The sequence below is a fragment of the Harpia harpyja genome, chromosome W (genome assembly GCF_026419915.1).
Source record: "Harpia harpyja isolate bHarHar1 chromosome W, bHarHar1 primary haplotype, whole genome shotgun sequence".
In the NCBI taxonomy this organism is placed as follows: domain Eukaryota; kingdom Metazoa; phylum Chordata; class Aves; order Accipitriformes; family Accipitridae; genus Harpia; species Harpia harpyja.
In genome coordinates, this window is record NC_068968.1 from 12,403,476 (window position 1) to 12,418,021 (window position 14,546).

The following is a 14,546-nucleotide window of genomic DNA, read 5'->3' on the forward strand; positions in this document are numbered from 1 at the left end:
GGAGCTTCTGCAGCAGTGATATAGCAAAAGTCAGGGGCATGAGAGCACTGTACCTGAGTGAGCAGCGAGGGACTCGGACTCAGGGAAAGACATTTTAAGAGGGGAAATATTACTTTTCCTTTTAAGATGGCAAGCTTTATGTTTAACTACATGCTAAATAAAAATTACTTGGCTGACATTCATTTCAAGCATTTTAAATTATATTATTTCAATTTTAATGGCTATTTTTTAAACAGCAAAAGCAAGAAAGTTTTTATTTCCTTGTGGCGAAATATCCATTTCATTCAGTATTTCTGCTGTTTCCCACTCCTCCCACTTTCCCCATAGAAAAGGGGGAGTTAAATATTTTTTTAAAAAGTGAGGAAAGCAATGCTATTGCTTTTAAAAATAACATTTTCTCTCACATTCAACTTTCTCTCTTGAAGTGAGATAAAAATAACACCATGTAACATTTTGCTTTAGTTTCTAATGGAAAAAGTTAATTTTTTTTTTTCAATTTCCCCCTTTTTGTTCAGTGGAAAAAGAAGTTAGAAGTAAAAAAAGGAGGAAAGTGGAAAAATACTTTATTTGACTTTACTGAGAATGAAACAGGAAAAAAAAAGGAATTTCCTCTAGACTATTAAAAAAGATGAATTAGAAATGAATGATTTTGAATAAATTTATCCTGAAATTTGGTATGAAAAACACATAGTTTTACATGAAAATAAAATTATTTCTTCTCCACTGTTGGAGAGAAAATAAAGCAGTTTTAAGTAATTAGATCCTGTTTACTAATTGGGATGACACTTAAAAATCAGTGATAAATGATAATAAAGACATTGACTGCAATGATATCCATTGTACTGCAAAGCTGGATGTATAATTAAAACATCATCATCAACAAAACTAATGGAAAGAGAGTGTGAAACAGCATCAGGCAGTAGTTTTGAGTTTCCTTTGAGCAGTTTTGAACCCTTCTGAACAAGAGAGAGAATAATGGTCTGTTGATATGGGGTATATGGCTGTTAGTTCTGATTAACTTAATCTAAAGGGACTTAAGGTAGGATGATAGAATTTGGAGCTATTCATAATTTTTTAATTCAGTTTGAGATACCAGGAAACTAAATAGGTGTGGAGGGAGATGTGAAGATGTAAGCCATCAAAATACCTTTTATTCTTCAAAATTATTGGAAGAAGTAAAATACTTGTAAGTGCCAAAAGATAATCGGGTATGGAATAATATCTAAACAGTGCTTGAAACTAAGGTATTTTGCAATCCTCTCACTTCTAAGAGTAAGTGCAGAGGAAATACAAAGCATGGCTAGTATTAATTCTGGTATTGATACTTACAGCTCATTACTTTTCAGGATACTTCCAGGGGATCTTCGCTTTCATAGACAATATGTGTGGGAACCAAACATCGTAATTAGGGACATGGTTTAGTGGTGGACTTGGCAGTGCTAGGTTAACGGTTGGACTTGATGATCTTAAAGGTCTTTTCCAACCTAAATGATTCTACGATTCTACGATATCTTGGGTTTAAGGCAGTGGGTTCTGTTGGTTTTTAATTCTTGTCAAAGGACTACAAGTTACAGAATTATATTTGGCTTCTAAGAACAAAATATAATTTCTCTCCTATCACACCAGCCTGAGGAGCACTGCTGTGCAGAGGCTCAACATATGCTTCCTTTCCAGCCAGTTTTAGAGCTCACACAACTTAAGAGGGAGACGAATCAAGCCATGGGTTTTGAATGGCTACATTTACCCTATCATCTGCTTAATTTTGGGGGCAGCTGGAAGCTGAGAGTTCCTGCAAGGTGGTGTTGGCCACCATACAGCCTACATTCAGCCTGGACACAAGCTGCTTGAAACCCATCTGCCCTTGCAGCATGCCCTATCAGTGGCCCCATTGGAAGACCATCAGCTGTCTTGTATGTCAGGTGTTAGTCTTGTAACTCACTGCAGGCACAAAGGAGAAAAATATCTATGAGCTCTCGGTCACACGCTACTGTATCCTAGCTACTTGGGTGGCAAAAGCACATGGAAGTGCTCTAGAGCAAAGGGCGTTTTTTTGGTTTTCCTCCCAGGCTGAATCATCTAAAGCTGCTTCTGGGGACCCAACAGCAAGTAGATATTTTACATGATATTCTCATGTAGCTTTAAGACCTGCCTTAAAATACTTTGCAGAGGTTGCCTAGCTCTGCTAGTTCTGTAGGATTTAAAACTAATTATTTTACAAAGGTCCATTCTTATGTTGTCTTGAGCACACTACAACAGAAATGCCATATTGCTACTGCATAGAGAATAGGAAGAAAGAAATCCAGGCAAGCATTATTTCATAGAGTGCACTGACAGGTTTGTGAACATGGAAACTGGGGAACTGCTGGATCTGCCTACTGCACAGGTCCAGCAGATCATGGTCCTGCACTGGGAACATCCCAGTTCTTCAAGGCCACAGCAATTTCACATAATCTGTAGCTGCAACCAGGGTAGTGTGTTATTCTGCACCCTTGCCCAGGATTTTTTATGCATGCAAACTACATTCCTGCAGGGGTCTTGATGTAGCCTTTCATTCTAGTTCTCTTTCAGCGAATCTAGATTTCACCTAAAGATGCTTAGTAAGTTACAATGAAATGTGGCCTATTCCCATGAGAATAATTTGTGACTCTGATATTGCCTAAACAGGTTTTAGTCATTCTACAAATGTACTCTTTAGTCTTACTACCCCAATAATCCAGTTCTTTAACCATTTCAACCACAAAAAAAAACTTGTACTTTTTCCATAGAACTTGATACGCTTACAGAATAAAGAGGAGGAATGGTTAACTTCATTTTACATATCTCAAAACAAAACACCAGAGTTGTTCATGCAAACTACCTACAAGAGTGACCATCTGCTTCCTTTCCATCTGTCATGGTTTAACCCCAGCTGGCAACCAAGCACCACACAGCTGCTCGCTCGCCCCCCCCCAATGGGATGGGGGAGAGAATCAGAAGAGTAAAAGTGAGAAAACCTGTGGGTTGAGATAAAGACAGTTTAATAAATAAAGCAAAAGCCACACACACAAGCAAAGCAAAATAAGCAATTCATTCACTACTTCCCATTGGCAGGCAGGTGTTCAGCTATCTCCAGGAAAGCAGGGCTCCATCACGCATAACGGTTACTTGGGAAGACAAACACCATCACTCCAAATGTCCCCCACTTCCTTCTTCTTCCCCCAGCTTTATATGCTGAGCATGATGTCATATGGTCTGGAATATCCCTTTGGTCAGTTGGGCTCAGCTGTCCCAGCTGTGTCTCCTCCCAACTTCTTGTGCACCCCCAGCCTACTTGCTGGTGGGGTGGGGTGAGAAGCAGAAAAGGCCTTGACTCTGTGTAAGCACTGCTCAGCAATAGCTAAAACATCCCTGCGTTATCATCAACACTGTTTTCAGCACAAATCCAAAACATAGCCCCATACAAGCTACTATGAAGAAAATTAACTCTATCCCAGCCAAAACCAGCACACCATCTTACACTTTCTGTTGTGGCTTAATAGCAACATTACTATCAGTACAATTTTGCAGCATCATTTTGGCTTGGTTTTGGCTTCCCTTTGGTTTCTGTCTATTTATCTATTCCATGCACTCCAATAGGCTCATACAAAGTAAAGATGATTTAAGGATGTTTTTCCTCATTTCTTTTATTTTTTTCTACTTTATCTGCTCTTTAATTTAATGTCATTCCTAGTCATCATTATTTTGCAGTAGATGATTGGGTTTTTCTGACTAAGGGTCACATTGCAAAATTTAGTCAATGGCCTAACTAGAAGGCATGCAGCAGGGCTGCCCAGAGAGAGCAGCAAGCAGAGCATTTTGCTCAAGGGTCCCTATTTTGGGAGTGGGCAGAGATCACCACTGTGCATTCTGATATACAGGGGGTCACAGTGTTTGCCTTGCGCTCATGTGAGTCTCTGCTGGTCCTGCCACGGCAGTGCCCCAGGAGCCCTTGTGGAGCTGGAATCATGCCAGGGGATGGGCAAGGGTCCTCCACAGTTTCTCCCTAAGAATTGTCCTGATTTTTGTCAGGTATCCCGTTTGCCAGATGTTGCATGAGAAATTCTTTGGTTAATGCCAGAGTGCTGCTGTCATATTTCCAAAATACAGAAAGTTTTGTTCTTTGTTATTTGCAATTGAAGTGACAATGTTAGAGCTGTGGCTGAAAAGTATGATTTCTAATACAAAAATATAGCTCCACAAATGCAGAAAAGCAGCATTATTTTAATGTTCTTTTCCAAATATTTCATACAGTTTTACCCAAGATAGCTTGAACTTTTTGTTGTGTTTTTTTTCCCAACTTCTGTTTATGCTGGTTTGAACAACTTTTTAAATTCTACATTTAAAAGGTCATAGTTTAGTCTTTAAAACTCAAGGAAGGCAAGATTTATATTAGCCAGATCTGATGTATTTTACTGCAGTCACCCTATATACAGACTTTTGAGATAGCAGCTATTATATTAAGGCTCTACAGAGGGATCTGGACAGGCTGGATCGATGGGCCGAGGCCAATTGTATGAGGTTCAACAAGGCTAAAGTGCTGGGTCCTGCACTTGGGTCACAACAACCCCATGCAGTGCTACAGGCTTGGGGAAGAGTGGCTGGAAAGCTGCCTGGCAGAAAAGGACCTGGAGGTGCTGGTTGACAGCTGGCTGAATATGAGCCAGCAGTGTGCCCAGGTGGCCAAGAAGGCCAAAAGCATCCTGGCCTGCATCAGAAATAGTGGGGCCAGCAGGAGCAGGGAAGTGATTGTCCCCCTGTACTCGGTACTGGTGAGGCCGCACCTTGAGTACTGTGTTCGGTGTTGGTGCCCTCACTACAGGAAAGACATTGAGTTGCTGGAGCATGTCCAGAGAAGGGCAACCAAGTTGGTGAGGGGCCTGGAGCACAAGTCTTATGAGGAGCAGCTGAGGGAACTGGGGTTGTTTAGTCTGAAGAAAAGGAGGCTGAGGGGAGACCTTATTGTTCTCTACAACTACCTGAAAGGAGGCTGTAGTGAGGTGGGTGCTGGTCTCTTCTGTCAGGTGGCTGGAGATAGGACAAGAGGAAATGGCCTCAAGTTGCGCCAGGGGAGGTTTAGATTGGATATTAGGAAAAATTTCTTTACTGAAAGGGTTGTCAGGCATTGGAACAGGCTGTCCAGGAAAGTGGTTGAGTCACCATCCCTGGAGGTATTCAAAAAGCGCGTAGACAAAGCACTTCAGGACATGGTTTAGTGGGCATGGTTGTTGGTTGGACTCGATGATCTTAAAGGTCTTTTCCAACCTAAATGATTCTATGATTCTGTATTGTCATTATGTGGCACAATAATATGTATTTGTACATATGATGTACATGATATATGTAAAGGCTCTTTCTCCTCCCAGTAATTCTGCAACTACAACTTTCTACATACAGGAATTTCGTCCAGCACTGAAATGCTGCTATTTCTACGATAAAACACAGTGTGCTGCAGTTGCACTCAGTTTTGTGAAAAGACATGAAGAAATATATCCTTTCCAAGCAACATCATAGAATTACATTGCACAGGTAGAATATAACCCCCATTTTTAGGTAATACAAAGGCTCTGGATTTTAGCAACACGTGGTGAGAGCTGTGTTTTCACATATCACTGAGAAAATCCCAGTTCCGCAAACCTTAATATGTCAACTCTCTAATAGGAAATAGGTTTACTAATAAATTAAGGGAACAGTGTTATTTATTTGGACATCCTTACCACAAGCACTGCATGTTTTCTTTGGAGGATTTGCACTAGGTAAGTTCAGTCACAGTAGCTTTTGTCATCATTGAGAAAAAGCACCCAAACAATTCCTTATGACCCATGGGCCATGAAATAGTTCATTGTTATATTCCTGCATTCACACATTCTATTTTTAACAGCATTAAAAGAATTTTAGATAATTCATTCAATGAAAAGTTTTGCTTATCTCCAGAGGAGTCTCTGATTACCTTTTCATTTTACAACATCTCAAAGCTCTAGGTTCAGGCTTTCAGTTTGACCACAACATTTTCCTCTGGTTCAATTAGTATCTCAATATCGTTTGATATTAGAAACTCAGTGGGGAGTATTAATCAGCTGCCCATGGCCACTTTTATGGAAAACCAAATTAAGACCATGGTAGAAAGACCAGTAAAACTATATCTGGAAGAAAACTGCTAAAACCAGCTTACAGTTCAAAGTACTGAGAAGAGTCATGAATAGAAGAAGAAAAGATTTGGAGACGAAATACAAAGGACATTGGTGAAGTTATAACAAAATGGGCAAAGAGCTATTTTCTCCTTCAGAAAAGTTCTCTGAAGCCTGGGTTTTGGTTTTATGATCCAAGCATGATCAGGGTTGATAAGCTTTCTTGCTATTGTCTTTTCAGAAGGTGAAGTTAGGTGGCTAGCATGCTGGTCTGGCTCTGAAAGGCATTGCTGACTGCAAAGCCCATGTTCTGTCAGCACAGAAAAGGGGTAAACACTAAGGATTGTGAAATATTATTAAGAGGAAAAGTTTCTGACTAAGAACAACATGAAATCAAGAAAGAGCCATGTTCAGCTTGGCTGATAAAGATGCCCAGATAGTGTGCATCTTTCTGTGATAATAGCTATTAGTACCTGCTCTTAGGCTGTGGGCACTGAGGGAAAAGTAAAGTAAGAGGTGAATAGGAAGAGGGCCATGGCATTGTGAATGGAATTTGGAAAGTAATTGCATAAATAAAGGATGGGAAACTGTAGAAAGAGATTTGGACAGATGTAGTAAGAATCTAAACAAACATTAAAGCTGATCACTTCTCTTCCCATGCTCTCTCCTCGGGAGAATCAGTGTCCCAGATGCGGGGTGGGAATTCATCATTTGGGGGAAAAAAAGGGGAGAGGGTTGATTCTGGCACAATTCCCCTTCTGCCTCAACCCTGCAAAATCCAAGGGATTGAACAAAAGGTAAATCAAGGTGGTCACTGGCCAAAAGAGTCACTTCATCCCCTCAGAAAAGCAGAATAATTTCTTGCAGCAGCGGTCGTCTGCTTTCCCCATGGAGCAGAGCACTGGCCATGCAGTCAGCACTTCCGTCAGCTCCTGACTCTCAGGATCCCTGCAACAGCTCTCATTTTCCCCTCTGACTTATGAAAGGTGACTGGTATGGACTGCACTCATTAACTGCCTCCAGGATTTTAAGACTGATCAAACAGCTCCTTATGATTTTAATGCAATTTCAGCTTTTATTAAATGTATGGACTGTCCTGTGGAGATGCAGATTACCACACTGAGAATTTAAACCTATTGATGACAGCCTAGATTTTCCAAGTTGCCTTCCACGGCCCCTGAGAGGGTACCTACAGATTTCCATGGACCTACAGACCACACTAAAAAAATCTGCTGTAATCAACAGGACTGTTTGTCTAAAGCAGGAGCACAGTATCACATCACAGGATTGCTATAGAGCGTGCTGCTCTTCAACTTCTTTTCAAGCAGTGCCAACATACTCTGGCTCCAAGTCTGAAAGCTAATGGGATGCTCTCATGAGTAAGCATTTTCCAGACTGAGTGTACTGTGATCTCTCTGAACTCCACTCCTTTGGGGAGAAATTTCTCAGGATTGCTTGCAGACCCCTGCCTCCCTCTCTCTCTGCATCATGCCAGTGATGGCTTGGCCTGTTCATCCACTATTGCACCAGCAACAAGTGTACAAGGACTAATCAGGAGCATCTAACCTATCTCCAACTTGGCATTGCCTTGCTGTCTGACTAGGGGTAGCTACTATGAGGAGATTGAAGTAGACGGACGCCTGTAATCTTGAGAGCAGACAGCAGACGACCCTTTATTGCTAAAACACACACATACTTATAGTCACATATTCTGCAAAGTCACTGTACACGTGCACAAACATAAAATATGATTGGTTATATCAATGCTGTACACGCGCATAAACATAAGATATAATTGGTTATACTAACACTGTACACGCGCATAAACATAGGACACAATTGGTTATATTAACTAAAACACGCGAAACTTGTCTCAGTCTAATTGGTCAAGATAAACTGCCGAATTGCGGTTCTTTGTGCCAAGTTCCCTTTATCTTGGAATGTGCACCTGTGTTCTAATTGGCATCTTTCTTTTTTTGTCTTCTTGTTTATTCTGTTCAAGGTCTTCTAAAGGCATCTGGAATGCTCTTGCGACCGTTAGCTAAATATGTGTCCACAATTCCCCCTTTTTTGTTTTTCGACAAGTAACAACATGCTGTATTGCCCTTTGCAAAAACCTATGAACACAGCTAATTAAACACGGCAAAAGCAACATTATACCTAATAAAATACATAAGAATAAAAGACTGTTCAGTTAATGCCAATGACACAAAAAGAGGTTTGATTAATAGCTTTAGTCAGTGTCACCCAAACATTCTTACTGTCCCACGGTGTTAAATGATGTGGATCAATCACTGGTGCCACTGTCATGCTGCTTACTACAGTCAGCGTGTTCCATATCAATCTCAGCATAAGGTTTCGTCCATTTAGTTGGAATCCACTTCGGCCCATTTTCTGTAATGACACAAGCATAACCTCGGCCCCACGTTATTACTTTAAAAGGTCCCTCCCATTGCTGACGCTCAATATTTTTAACCCAGACTTTCCACCCATTATCAATATTTTGAATCCCACTATTCATTGTTTGAAAATGCCGAACTACAGGGGGGACTACTGACTCTCCACGCAGGGTCAAAAAATTCATCACATATATTGCTTTCATCAGTCTATTTGAAGGAGGTTCCCCTAATTCCCCCGTTTTTTGTTTTTCCAAAAAATCTTTTAATACTTTATGAGTATGTTCGATTATAGCTTGACCTGTGGGAGAATGAGGAATGCCAGTAATATGAGTAACTCCCCATTGCTGAAAAAATTCCTGAGTCCATTGTGCTATAAAACATGGTCCGTTATCTGTTTTTATCTGGGCCGGGACACCCATTACTGCAAATGCTTGTCGTAAGTGTGTTTGTAGATGTTGACTTGTTTCGCCCGCAAGTGCTGTGGCCCATATCATCAAGGAATATGTATCAACAGAAACATGAACATAACACAATTTTCCAAAAGCTGGTACATGAGTCACATCAGTCTGCCACAATTGCAAGGATTGCAGACCCCTAGGATTTATAGCGCCATCTCCGTGCCCAGATAATTTCTGGCACTCAGCACAGGATTGAATGATGGCTTTGGCATCTGCTATAGAAATTTGAAACTGTTTAGCTAATACTTTCGCTGGTTGGTGGAAAAAACTATGAGCTCCGCGTGCCTGTAGAAGTTTATTGGGGGGTGGCCCAGTCCATACAGGATTAGCTAGCAAATCAGCTCGTTTATTCCCTTCTGTGATCCATCCAGGCAAACTGATGTGACTTCGCACATGCATTATATAATAACACTTTGTCCGTTGGTTTAACAGAAATAGCAACATCTTAAATTTTTCAAACAATGTGATGTTATCAATTTCTTTCAAATAAGCCCGTCTCAAGCGTTTTACTACACCTACCACATATAAAGAATCAGCAATAATATTGACCTCAACATCCTGCCACTTTTTAAATACTTCTATTACAGCTTGAAGTTCCACCACTTGGGGGGAGCCTTCACATGTGACAATGTGATTTTTCCATACCTGACCTTCTTTCCAAACTACTACTGCCTTTCCTGTTTTTCCACTGCCATCCGTAAATACTGTAGGACCATCAGTAGGTAACTCTGCACACAATTCTTTTTCTTCTAGTTGTATATTTTGTAGCAAGGTAAACATTTTGTGTGCAGGAAGATGAATATCTATCTTTCCTTCGAAATCTGCAAAAGCAATTTGTAAAGTTAGACTATTCTGTAGACACCATTGTAAATATCCTTGAGTCAAAGGAACAACAATTGTGTGTGGTTCTTGTCCACAAATCTCAATAATCCGACGTCTCCCCTTTATAATTAATTCTGAAATCATTTCAGTTCGAGAAAATATGGTTTTTCGGGCCTGGTGAGCTAAAAAGATCCATTCTATTATTAACAAGTCTTTGTGACTTCCCTCCCATTGATATATGATCCCGAGGGGTTGTTTTTCTCGGTTTAAAATGCTAAGATTAATGTCAAGATTTTCTTTAATTCTAAAAGCCTGACTCTGGGATATTATATCTGCTATCTTTTGTAATGCTTGTTTACCTTGAGGAGTCAATTGTCGAGGTGCCGTTAAGGTAGTGTTGCCTCGTAACATTTCAAATAAAGGGGTCAGAAGCTCATTATCTATTCCCAACAGTGTTCGAACCCAATTGATTGTCCCCAGTAATTTTTGCACATCATTCAATGTTTCAATCTTGTCTGTAATTTCCAGTTTTTGTGGAACGATAGTTTTTTCTAAAATCTTCCAGCCTAAATATTTCCATGGTTGCATTTTTTGTACCTTTTCTGGTGCTATTTTTAAACCAAAATCAGACAATTGTGTAGTCAATTCTTTGAGCTTTTCGGATAACTCTCTTTTCCCTGCTATCAAGATATCATCCATATAGTGATAAATAATCAAGTCTGGATTTTGTTGTCTAAACCCTTTTAGAGCTTGGGATACATAGGATTGGCATATGGTTGGAGAATTTTTCATTCCTTGTGGCAGAACTACCCAATGATAATGTTCCATGGGTTCCTGTTTGTTTATGGTGGGGATAGAAAAGGCAAATTTTTCCGCATCTTTTGGGTCTAAATATATTGTAAAGAAACAATCCTTTAAATCAATAATCAAAATGTTCCATCCTTGTGGAATCATGGTAGGCATGGGTAACCCTAATTGAAGGGCTCCCATATTTTCCATTACTTCATTTATCTTTCTTAAATCATGCAATAGTCTCCATTTCACAGATTTTTTTGGAATGACAAAAACTGGTGTATTCCAAGGGCTTGTGGTATTCACCAAGTGCCCTTGTTCCAATTGCTCCTGTACTAACTGTTTCAAGATGGCGACCTTAGATTCAGTCAGCGGCCATTGATCTACCCAAATCGGTTCCTCTGTTTTCCATTTCAGTTTTAGGCATGGTCGCCCGTCAATGGCCGCGCCACAAAATTGTCTCCTGTACTAAGCACACATCCCATTTGACTTAATGCATCCCTGCCTATCAGGTTCATAGGGATATTGGTTACATAAGGTTTGATATAAGAAACTGAATTTTGACAAATCAATTGAATCATATATTTGCTTTGTCGAGTTTTTGATAATCCTCCCACACCGAACAGTTTCGAATCCATCTCAGAAAGCTCCCAAGTAACAGGCCAGTCCTCCCACAACAGAACTGTTACATCTGCTCCAGTGTCCACTAATGCTTGTAATTTTATTTTTTCTGGCCTGTTCTTTGCATTTTGTAACTCTGCTGATATACTAGGTTTTGTTTTATTGATCTCCATTGACCACATAATTTGAGCTTCTGTCGTGGTTTAACCCCAGCCAGCAACTAAACACCACGCAGCCGCTCACTCACTCCCCCCCCACCCAGTGGGATGGGGGAGAAAATCAGGAAAAAGAAATAAAACTCGTGGGTTGAGATAAGAACGGTTTAATAGAACAGAAAAGAAGAAACTAATAATGATAATGATAACACTAATAAAATGACAACAGCAATAATGAAAGGATTGGAATGTACAAATGATGTGCAGTGCAATTGCTCACCACCCGCCGACCGACACCCAGCCAGTCCCCTGAGCGGCGAATCCCTGCCCCCACTTCCCCGTTCCTATACTAGATGGGACGTCACATGGTATGGAATACCCCGTTGGCCACTTTGGGTCAGCTGCCCTGGCTGTGTCCTGTGCCAACTTCTTGTGCCCCTCCAGCTTTCTCGCTGGCTGGGCATGAGAAGCTGAAAAATCCTTGACATTAGTCTAAACACTACTGAGCAACAACTGAAGACATCAGTGTTATCAACATTCTTCGCATACTGAACTCAAAACATAGCACTGTACCAGCTACTAGGAAGACAGTTAACTCTATCCCAGCTGAAACCAGGACAGCTTCTAATCCCGTAGATCCAAACCCTGCATTGCCACGCTGTTGATTAACCTTACATGGTACGTTTGCTTTAAAAGGGACTAGCTGTGCAATTCTGCTTCCTTCCTGTATCGATACTGGTGGAGACGGCGTCCAAATCATAGCATAAATACGACCTGTGTAGTCCGCATCAATCACCCCGGGAAGCACAAAAATTCCTTGTAATGTTATACTAGACCGTCCCAACAACAGGGCACTAAGCCCATTACCTAATGGTCCTTGTGCGTTTACTGGCACACGGTGTACCTGAGAGTTCCATAGTAGAATGGTTTCTATTGTTGAGACATCCACTCCGGCACTTCCAGCTGTTCGGGCTGGCAATTCTGCCAGACATCCTTCTTGGCGCCGTTCTGGGATCCTTTCAGAGCTGTTGGGGTCATCGCACCGCTCCTCACACTCTTCTTGTAGTTTCCCGGAGATGGGGTACCTCGAGGTGGCAGAGCTACACCTTCCTTTGTGAAACGAGATCTACATTGGTTAGCATAATGTCTCCCTTTATGACAACGAGGGCATATATTAGGCCCAGCTTCCACTTTGTTTCACCCTTCTTTACACTGAAATTGCAAATGTCCCGGTTGTCCACATTTATAGCATCTCTTAACATTTTTTGTATCCATTCGCATGGCTACAGCAAAAGCATTGGCCATTAATGTAGTTTTATGCTCCAAAGACCCAACTTTGTTACAGGCCTCTATCATATCTACTAGCGTCACTCTTCCTGGCATCGATTGTAGTATTTTTTTACAGTCCGCATTTGCATTTTCCACAGCCAATTTTATTATCAATGCTTCTTTGGCATCAGCATTATCTATTTGCTTTTCAATAGCATCTCGCAGACGATCAATAAAGGACATATAATGTTCCGTATTACCCTGCCTTATACTTGTAAATGATTGTTCTGGCTTTCCAGCTTCAGGCAAGGTTACCATTGCCTTCAGAGCTAAGGAAGCTGATTCTTGTAATACTTCCACGGGTAGCCTCGCTTGCCTATTAACATCTGCAAAGTCACCAGTCCCCATCATTTGTGCAGAAGTGATCATATACCTCGGATCTCCTTCTGGGTGGTCCAAATTTCTTAGTGCCGCTAAATCACATAATTGTGCCCATTTCACCTTCCATAATAGACGCTGAGTCGGGGTTAAAATCATTGTAGCCAATTGTGTACAGTCAAAGCCCGTTAAAATTTGACCAGAAAATATATTCTCCAATAACACCTGACTAAACGGAGCAGACAGTCCATTAGCCATTACTGTTTTCCGTACTTATTTTATTAAATCCCAATTGAAAGGTTGCCACACGTTTGGGGCATTCTGCCTGACTGTAACTGGAAAAGCCACAGGATTTAGACCTTTGGTTAACATTTTATCATTTATGTCCTTCCATCGCTTTTTTATAGCTTCTCCTGGGGATGTATCTGTCTCATAGGGAGGTGCAGAGGGGATAGGTCTCTGCTCGAGAGGCAGGTTACTTAAAGGTTGATCGTTGCCTCCATTAATGACATCTCCCTCGGTGTTTAATTCCTCATCACTGTCCGAATTATTTACCACCTCGCCACACACACTTCTCTTTTTTTCCGGGGTATCTTCAATTGAAATTTTTACAGCAGCAGCCACCTCCTTTTCTGCCTTAAGGGCTTTCAACGTTTCCAGCACCAATCTCCACGTAGCGGAGATTTTCTGAGCCTTCATGTCCCCACGCGATACAAAGTCCCAAATTACTTTTCCCATTTCTTCCCAATTTTTAACTTTAAAGACTTCTACATTCGAAGTGGGGGCACCATGGTCCTTAAGCCACTTCAGCATCATACGTAAAGTATTTGAATCATACTTAATCCCTCTCTCGGAGAGGATATGCGAAAGCATTTGTACAATTGCCCCTTCTTCCACAGACATCTGGGCACCCATTTTAATCCTCCTAGCCGCTCACCTTACTTCCAAACGAGCAGGGTGATTGATCTCCCGGGAGAAGGTTGTCCGCTCAGTCCAGCTGGCTAGACGATCGTTCGGCTAGAGTCTTCTCCGGACGCACTTCCAGCAATTCCAGCGTTTTCTCGGCCCGCAATCACGTCGGGGTCACCATTTGAGGAGATTGAAGTAGACGGACGCCTGTAATCTTGAGAGCAGACAGCAGACGACCCTTTATTGTTAAAACACACACATACTTATAGTCACATGTTCTGCAAAGTCACTGTACACGCGCACAAACATAAAATATGATTGGTTATATCAACGCTGTACACGCGCATAAACATAAGATATAATTGGTTATACTAACACTGTACACGCGCATAAACATAGGACACAATTGGTTATATTAACTAAAACACGCGAAACTTGTCTCAGTCTAATTGGTCAAGATAAACTGCCGAATTGTGGTTCTTTGTGCCAAGTTCCCTTTATCTTGGAATGTGCACCTGTGTTCTTCTAATTGGCATCTTTCTTTTTTTGTCTTCTTGTTTATTCTGTTCAAGGCCTTCTAAAGGCGTCTGGAATGCTCTT

The 14,546-nt window shown here is 41.1% G+C and overlaps 1 long non-coding RNA gene across 1 annotated transcript; it reads right to left on the reverse strand.

The window, feature by feature from the left end:
- Positions 1–9,352: 9,352 nt before the first annotated feature.
- Positions 9,353–14,165, reverse strand: LOC128136204 (uncharacterized). Its single transcript, XR_008233285.1, has 3 exons — positions 13,975–14,165; positions 12,295–12,500; positions 9,353–9,821 (listed from the first exon to the last, which is right to left on the reverse strand). It is a non-coding gene; the product is annotated as an uncharacterized LOC128136204 (long non-coding RNA).
- Positions 14,166–14,546: the final 381 nt, after the last annotated feature.